Source organism: Brienomyrus brachyistius, chromosome 22 (assembly GCF_023856365.1).
Source record: "Brienomyrus brachyistius isolate T26 chromosome 22, BBRACH_0.4, whole genome shotgun sequence".
Classification (NCBI taxonomy): domain Eukaryota; kingdom Metazoa; phylum Chordata; class Actinopteri; order Osteoglossiformes; family Mormyridae; genus Brienomyrus; species Brienomyrus brachyistius.
The window spans coordinates 2386846-2395955 of record NC_064554.1 but is presented as its reverse complement, the minus strand read 5'-3'; positions in this window follow the sequence as shown (position 1 = coordinate 2395955).

Sequence of the window (9110 nt, the reverse complement as noted above, 5' to 3'; positions counted from 1 at the left end):
CAGGTTTCCCTGACAACAGCAATCTGGCACCCCTTTCTCCTCCTTATTCAGTGACAATAAATGTGGCCACTTACCTTAGACCCAGTACGACTTAGATCCGCGTTTGACTGTTCCTTGTATTCTATAGTTCAGACATCTTTGAATTCTTATATCAAAGGTATCACAAGTATCACACAGGAAAGTGACATGCAACACGGCTTTTCTGTTGCTACGGTGAATATTAAATGAATTATGCTTCAGCTTAGTGCAGTAAATGCGTCCACTAACACACTAACAGATTTTGCATTTTTATATAATTCACTTAAAGCCTGATGTTTCATGAATCAGCAAAGAATGGGCTTATTTTCTGGGATTTAAAACCTACAACTGTTTAGTCACAAGTTCAGTTCTTTGAACCACTGAGCTACCATGCTGAGCATTCGGGTGCTGTGAAGAAATCATAGTTCATTAATGAAGGGCACATATACTCTGTAACACTCCGGGGCAATCGAAACGAAGGCAAAAAAAAAAACATGGCAGTGATGGTAATCTCTGGGGCAGGGAGAGGTCCCTCTGTCTGCATGCCAGCGATCGTTAGGCAGTGCAGTGGAATAGGACAGCATCCCGGGTTTGTCTTAATTTCCCCAGAGAGTGCTGAACTGGTTAAGTGCAAAGCGGGGGGGAGGGGGGGGTGTGGGTCGTTATAATACGTCCCCAAAAATCGAGAAAAAAAGGGGATACATTCGTTTTACGTTATCAGAAGACGACTCAAACAAGGAATATGGAGGAACATGAAATATGTTTACTGTTGGGAAGGATGTTTTTGAAACTGGGCAATAAAGCTGGACGTCTGAGGGGCTTTGCAGACCCAAGTTGTAGGGAAATATGTCAAAAGGCGATGGAAAGATGCAAACATGAATTTTATATTCTACACATAAGCATTTCACTGAAAAGAATATGTTCATATGTATCCCCTTAGTAAGCACCAACATTTTGATTAGCAACTGTAATTTAATTAGATTTTATTCCTACATATCTGTAATGCATTACAATTACATTTATTTTGTAATTTAATTATATAGCACCATTATATGTAACTAGTTACTACTGAACACTATTACAAGTACATTGCCATATGTTTCTAATAATTGTTTTCCTTCGGGTTACCGACAAAGGAGACTGTCAGTCCTGCATGTCTTCAGACATCACAAATGTATAGTTTCATGGAGGAGGTTTCTAGCCATGTTTTAGGGTCTTCTTCATCCTCTTCCTCATCAACCACACCAGGACCCTAGATATTATGGAAGATGTTTGGATGGACAGAGAAAATGTTGCTTGCTGAGTTCTTCCAAGAATGTGAGAGTAAGATATGCCAATTATGTCAAAGACTGAGAAGAAGTACAGCGACCCCTTTAATGATTTTAATGGCACTACCTTTGTGATGGCTCAGATTTTGCATTAAATAATTACTGTACATTGGAGGAAGCATTAAAAGATCTACAGCCTAGTCCAGGGATATTCAAATCACATTCAGCAATGTCCAAGCCCTGCTGATTTTCCAGCTTTCCTTTACCTGTGAGCTGGGTATGAAGCCTCTGTGGCCAATCAGAATCAGTAATTATTAAACCAATTACCTGGGAGCATTGAAAACAAGGCCTGGATTTGGATTCAAGGTCCAGATTTGAAGATCCTTGGCCTAGTATGACTATAGCTTGCTCCACTTTGCAATCCAGCAAAACAGATCAGTGAATGATGCCGTCTCCCTCATACTGCACACTGCTGTAGGACATCTAGAAAAGAAGAAGACCTAAATCAGGATGCAGCTCCGCTTTTAACACACTTACACCATCCAACCTGATGTCTAAGCTTAGAAACCTCAATCAGAGCAACTCCACTTGACTGGCTGTTCGACTTCCTCGACAGTGAGAACTGGTAATGGGAGATCATACACATTAATTCTCGCATTCCACAAGGCTGCTGCCTCAGCCTGCTGCCTCCATCTGCTGCCTCGTGACTGTGAGGCAAACCACATGGGCGACACGGGAAGTCGAGGACCTGACTCCATGGTGTCACGACGACAACCTCTCCCCGAACGTCAACAAAAAAGGAGCTCATCACCTCCTACAGGACGATCAAAGCCATTCCCTGCCCACTATTCATCGACGGATCTCCCGTGGAGTCAGTAGCTTCAGGTTCCTGGGAAACCAGATCACCAAATACCCTCTCATGGTCTCCTAACACCAGCTGCATCCTCAAAAAGGCTCAGTAGAGGCCGTTCATCCTGAGGAGGCTGAAGAGCTTTGAGTTGGGGACCGAAACTTCTACTGCTGCACAATTGAGAGAATCCTAACTGGATATGTCACCATGTGGTAAGATTATCTGACTGCTAAGGGCCTCAAGCTGCTGTAAAGGTGTCTGGATGGCTGCAAAGCACCTTCCACAATACCAGTCAATCTGTCTCTCCTGGTGCCAGAAGATGGCTGAGTCCCTCATCAGGGACGCCACACACCCAGCACACACCCTCATCATGCTTCTGCCCTCTGGAAAACACTACCAGTGCGGCAACACCTGCACCATGCAGTCATTAAACAACTGCTGATCAGTAGCTCCACTGTACTGCACAGCACTGTATCCTTAATGTATTTCCTGCACCTTCTCCACATCATATTCATTGTTATTTTAGTCTTTCTAACCTATGTTATATGTCTTGTCTATTACTGCACTGCTGTTTGTTTTATTCTCTCCATGCCCCCCTCCCACCCCACCCCACATTTTCCAAATACACACAAAAATATAAAACTTGAAACTTGAGATCGGAAACTTGAACCTTTTACGTTAGGTCAGCACGAAAGGAAACTAACTATTGAGAACAGCACCATGACATAAGTAGAAATTTTCAGAGGTCCATTGAAAGACACGGCACTCAAGGTCATTGCTAAGAACCAAGTTGCTCACAAATACCCACAACACTCTGAAAGCATCATGCGTTCTATATAATAATCAGATGGTCAGTCATGTGATGGCGGGGATAAAGGTCAAGACACCCAAAGGACATTCTGGATTGCCAGCTCTTGAAGTCAGTTACTCTTTTTTTTTTTTTTTTTACTTGATTTACTTTTTTCTTTCTCTTACGCTTTCACTATTCAATGCCCCCACCTCCGTCACTGTTCCCCACCCGTTGCCAGTCCGTCTCGTCCCACTTCAGTTTGGAGAGCCCTAGCCCTACCCCCACACTGCACGTCCCGGCAGAAATGCCATCGATCTTCCACACTGACACTCTGCTCAACCCCCTACCCCACCTCCACACCTCCAAGAACCACACGGCACATTCCCCGTCCACCACCGACAGAAGAGCATAAACGAAAAGAAGCGAGAGAGAGAAAAAAAATCAGACCGGACGCCCCCTTCCCAGATATCCTCATGTTATTGTTTCAACGTTAAATTATAGTTAAATGTGTTAAGGCAAAACCTTGATTCAGTGTTGATATAAAGTAAGAGAATCAACGTTGTTTCAACCTTTTTGTCTGATACGGAATCAATGTCATTTCAACATATGCGTGCAACCTGGGTTACGTTCAAGAGGACGTAAAAATAGGTGCGACCACGGGTAACGGTTAGCTTACGTGGGCTTAGCGTAGTGCAATTAAACGCTGGTTAAAAAAAACAAAAAAATAATAATAATAATAATAAAAGATTTAAAACTTGATTGCCTCGTTTCATTACATACCATATGTTTCAAAAACTCGGGTGTTGATTACTTTGGATATTCTTTACATTGATAAGGCAGTCTTCATATTGATCTCCCTGTGCAGTGTGTGTCCTGGAAAAACTATACCACCTTTCCAGTCGCCGGTCAATATGGATAGCGTTACTCACGCAACTGATCTATCAGTGACTCCTAGAATTAGCCTAGTATTTGTGCCACTACATCTACCGGTGAGTAACGATACGTTCAGCTGTCCATAAAAACAATCTAGAACCATTCAGTAAGTGCTTTTAATTTCAAATGGAGTTTCCACTTGGGAAAACAATCACGCCCAATTTAATGCAAAACCTGTTTTCTTTAATTCGTTTTAAAAAAAAAAACTGCGTTAACAGCGCATGACATGAGAAAATGAAACGCACTGACAAAGCAATTATGACCTTGATGAAAGTGTCACCGTGAACAATTACAACAGTTTTCACCCCGTGTTCCTCTTTTCCGCAAATGCCCGTCGAGTGGATCCGACGTGCTAAATGCCGCCGACTAATTCCTTTTCATTCATTTAGCGGAGATGCCCGCCACGCGAGGGAGGTCCTCCCTTTTTAAAACCAATGTAATTATAGACTCTACAGATAATTAATTAAACTCCAACACCCACCCTTTAATTCAATCGCAGACTAATTAGCGTGGGGATATTACAGGGAACCGAGGTGTTGAAATATGCGAGCTTTTCCACGAAAAACAGCGTTGCTACCCAAACCTTTAAAACTCGTTTTTATCACTATTATTTAGTCTGATTACTACATTCTAAAAGGCAACCGATGTTTATTTCATAGTCTCAATAGGTACATTTAGCGAATTAAGTCGCACGCACGTACAGCGAACAATCGATGATAATAGCATTTTTATTGTGTGATTAATTATCCATCGCACGATTAAACGAGTACAATCCAAGACAGACTGTTTTTATGTAAACTTTCACCTTTTGTCCCAGAGTCCCCCCCTCCTCGCCTTTGTATAGCCATTCCCCAGCAATACTGCTAACTACTCGCTTCCGTACGCTCTAACCGAGCGCAATCTCCGCTATTCAGCCTGCAGACACGTTTATAAATGCGCGCAAAGACTCACTTCCCCACCCACTCGCTCTAATTGATGCGTAGACGGAAATTAATTGTTATTTAACGTTGTGGATATTGGCTTAATGGACTCAATTTGGAAGCCCCGCTGCGCTGTCGGGGATGGGGACTGCGGCGCAGAGAAAGGCGGCCCCCGGGAACCAACCTCTCGCTCTCTTATCGTTTCCTAGGTAACAGCAGACGAGAGATGCAGAGCCTGACAAATGGAAAGTGTCAGTTTCAGTAGATATGTAGGTATAATATACAGTAACACGGGCAGGGAGGCAGGCAAGTGATGAGGGGTTGTTAAGGGTGGGGGTACACCTCTGACAGAGAATGGTTTCCTTTCTTCATTAAAATGATGCTCCTACTGGAAGCATTGGTTACTGGAGCTTATCAGAATCTCTTTCGCTAACTAGCTACCATCTAGCAATTTTCAGGTCCGGTTTCTGTCGCCAGTTTGATCAGGTGTGAAACATAAGACGGATGAAAGCGCAAAGTGGCTGGGCGGCGATTCCGTGTTCCAGATCAGACATTGACCTCGTCTCATCTGCAGACTTCTGATCAATGCTAGCAATAAAATGAACACAGCCCCCCCCTGAGAAAAGGCAAAGTATGGAGGAGGAGTTGGGCGGGGCTGAGATCAGCAGCAGGATATCAGACAAAAATACGACCTAGGTTTCACCAGCAGGTGGCGCATTGGTTAATGAGCTTAGTGTAAAGCTTAAAAAATAATTTATATATATGTATGAATTAGCAGTCTTAAAAAGTCTGAAAAACACATTTACGTTGAAATATTTGATTTATATTCGCTGTTAACATAACAGGAGTTAGTTTTTGAAAGCCCAGAAGATCATTTGTGTGATTATAATTTTAATTTACATCATTTTCTGTCTCACCAGGTGCGGAATTGGTGATTATTATAAACTTACTAAAAGCCTCACCATCGTAATTTATATTCAGTGATGTTGCTCATCAAAATAAGCCAGAGTGATGCAATACAGAAGGTACCTACCTTGAAAAAAGATACTGAAAGACGGGGATTCTCTAAAAACATCAGAGGAGCATCAGACACTTAATTCCAGCCGAATCCCTTTTAATCTCCCCTCGGGATTTATGTGCCCAATTCCGAAGCATGATTTACGAGATGGTTTGCACAAAGCCCAACAGCGCTTCTCTGCTGAGCTAATCCAATTAACAGGCATCCCATATCTGCAGGAGAGCAAGATTGAACAGCGTCCATGCGAGTCGCTAAACAGGGCATGCGGCTGGGGACACAGTAAATACTCGCTGTGTAAATACACTCCATAATTCTGTTGTTTTAGTGTTTGGATTTATTAGTGACTTGTGTATTTAGGAGACTGTGTCCTTTGGCTACTCTTGAATGATCTAGTTTTTCATGCTCTGTCCAGATGTACATAGTTTCTGTGATGAATGGCAGTCTGTTTGTTGACCCCTTGAGTAGATCAACGCATCTTTTTTGAGCTTTCGCTGAAAGTTAGGGCATGGTTTTACACAAGGGGGGGATGAAGAGCCTTAACTCACTGCCATGCTGCTTTCTGTCCCTCAGCCATGGTGACAGCCTGAAACATCACTGTATTTGCGCGATTTTCAGTTGGAAAGAAAAGCACTAGGGGGACCACGTGAGAAACACTACGTGAGAAACGTACACTTGTGTGCAAAGACATCTATCCTGTGAATTGTTCTTTAGAACCGGTTATTTTCAGTGAATCAGTAAAACTGGGTTTCAAATCTAAAACAAGCAAATTTTTAGTACATCCACATATTGCAAAAGGCAATAGTCAGAGGTTCCTAAAGTTCAGAATCATTTGAACAAATCATCATATAAAAACACAGCAAAGTTTTTAATTTTTGCACACTCCCCATAGCTATGTTGCCTTCAGTGCTCCTCCACATACCATAATCAGTTGCATTTGGGTGGTGTACATGCCCGGCCACACAGTGGCTGTGGCTCACTAACTCCCTACTAAAAATGGCAAAATGACACTTCATAAACCATTTTGTGTCACGGCGATGGGGCACGGTGCAGGCGGGAAAAGTGGGCGCCGATCCGCTATAGCGGCTCCAAGACAACAGGGGTTTGTTGTATAAAAGGAACCCATGGGGAAAAGCACCAAAACAACAGGGCCGTGAGGAATCAGAAACTGGGAAAAAAAAAGAAATTAACTAGCAGCCAAGAAACAAGGAAAGACCTGGACCCACTGGGTAACACAGGGAGCAGACCTAGAAATGGAACAGAGCAACACAGACAGAAACAAAGTAACATCTAACAACAACCAACTGGGGAAATAAGCAAAGGCAGGGACTTAAATACACTGATAACGAGGACTAACAAAGGGCAGGTGTGAACAACTAATCAACAAGGGCCATGGAACAACAAGACACGGGTGAAATAACTTAGAATTAACACAACCAGGAACCAGGGAACCTGACAAACACTAAGGTTTAACAATACTAGAAAAATACTATGAACAAGTACAAACAAATCAAAATCAAACAGAACATAAGCAGGGCAAACTAAAACAGGGAAGCAAAGATGACTAATAAACACAGAACAGAAAACCAATAAATACAAACTGATGAGAGTGGCTTTGAACCTATGACAGCAGCACTACTACCTTTGTACCACACGCTCAACTCATTGAGCCATGTAGCCTCAATGCAAACCAAGAGCACCATCTAGTGGGGCCAGTAAATACAGCAAATGGTTCATGAAGCGTCATTTGGTCATCACTACTCCTGATTCTGGGCAATGAACTGGGCAAGTGAGAGATTTCAGCACGTTCAGCTGAAGAGGTCACTAGGCAATTATGGTGATACATATAAGACCCACAGGAGATGTTTATGATATAATGTATCAATGCATTATTATTATTTCTTATTTAAAATGCATGTAATTACATTATTGGCCACTAGCAGGACTGTTCTTATTATTTAATCAATTTTGCATGGCGTAAGGTTCTAAGTTTTAGAATCACGTTCTCCTAACCCTATTTTTCCCATTGGATATGTGTATATTAGTACGCGATTTCAGAGAACGCATCAGTCACGTTGTGGCAGAACTGAATGAGTCCAGTACATAATAATATTGGTACTGCTCCCTGGGCACTGAATTAGCTGCCCACTGCAATGTCATGATGTCACATATGGGTTAAATGGCGAGAACACGTTTTATTGTTGTGGTGTGTCAATACTGATCACTAAATTCAATATTATACTGCGCATTTGATCATTATATTACAGTGTATCTTCCTTGTTATATAAAAAAGTTTAATGTAGCCTAGTTGTGTAGTGGGGCGGCATGGTGGTGCAGTGGTTAGCACTGTTGCCTCACATCTCTGGGACCCAGATTCGAGTCTCCGCCTGGGTCACATGCGTGTGGAGTTTGCATGTCCTCCGCATGTTTTTGTGGGGTTTCCTTCGGGTACTCCGGTTTCCCCCCACAGTCCAAAAACATGCGGAGGCTAATTGGAGTTGCTAAATTGCCCGTAGGAGTGCATATGTGAGTGAATGGTGTGTGAGTGTGCCCTGTGATCCTACTGGAAGCCTATCCCGGAAGCAATGGGCACAAGGCAGGGAACAACCCAGGATGGGGGGCCAGTCCATCGCTCCATCACTCCTACGGGCAATTTAGCAACTCCAATTAGCCTCAGCATGTTTTTGGACTGTGGGGGGAAACCGGAGTACCCGGAGGAAACCCCACGACGACATGGGGAGAACATGCAAACTCCGCGCACATGTAACCCAGGCAGAGACTCGAACCCGGGTCCCAGAGGTGTAAAGCAATAGTGCCTCCTACTGCACCACCACCCAAATACTCATATAATCAGCTGAATAAAGTTCTTCCCTCTACATGTGTGGGAGAAGGTCTGACCATCAGAAGTGGAGAGTTCAGGTCCAGAAAGGAACAAATCCTGACCAACATTTTGTTTCAACCAACCAGTTCAGTCACAGTCACTGAGTACAAACAGAGGGTTTAAAAAGGCTCAAGGATGACTAAGGGAGGGGCAGGTGGTCAGTCTGGCAGTCGTCATAGGTGTTGACTTCCTTTGGGTAAAACACTACAGTTAAAGTGGTGCTGATTACATTATTCCACTTTGCTCTGTTAAATACAAGCTCCTAGTTCCAAATGAGCAAATTGATGTGTGTGTACATATTACTTAATAATCTGAGAACAGGGTCCCCCTTTATGTGTGTGGAGCAGGACATCAGGAGCTCAGCGCAGAGACCACATCAAAGACACAGCATCTCCCCATGTTCTATAAGCTTTTTCGTTTTGGTTTCTTGACTCC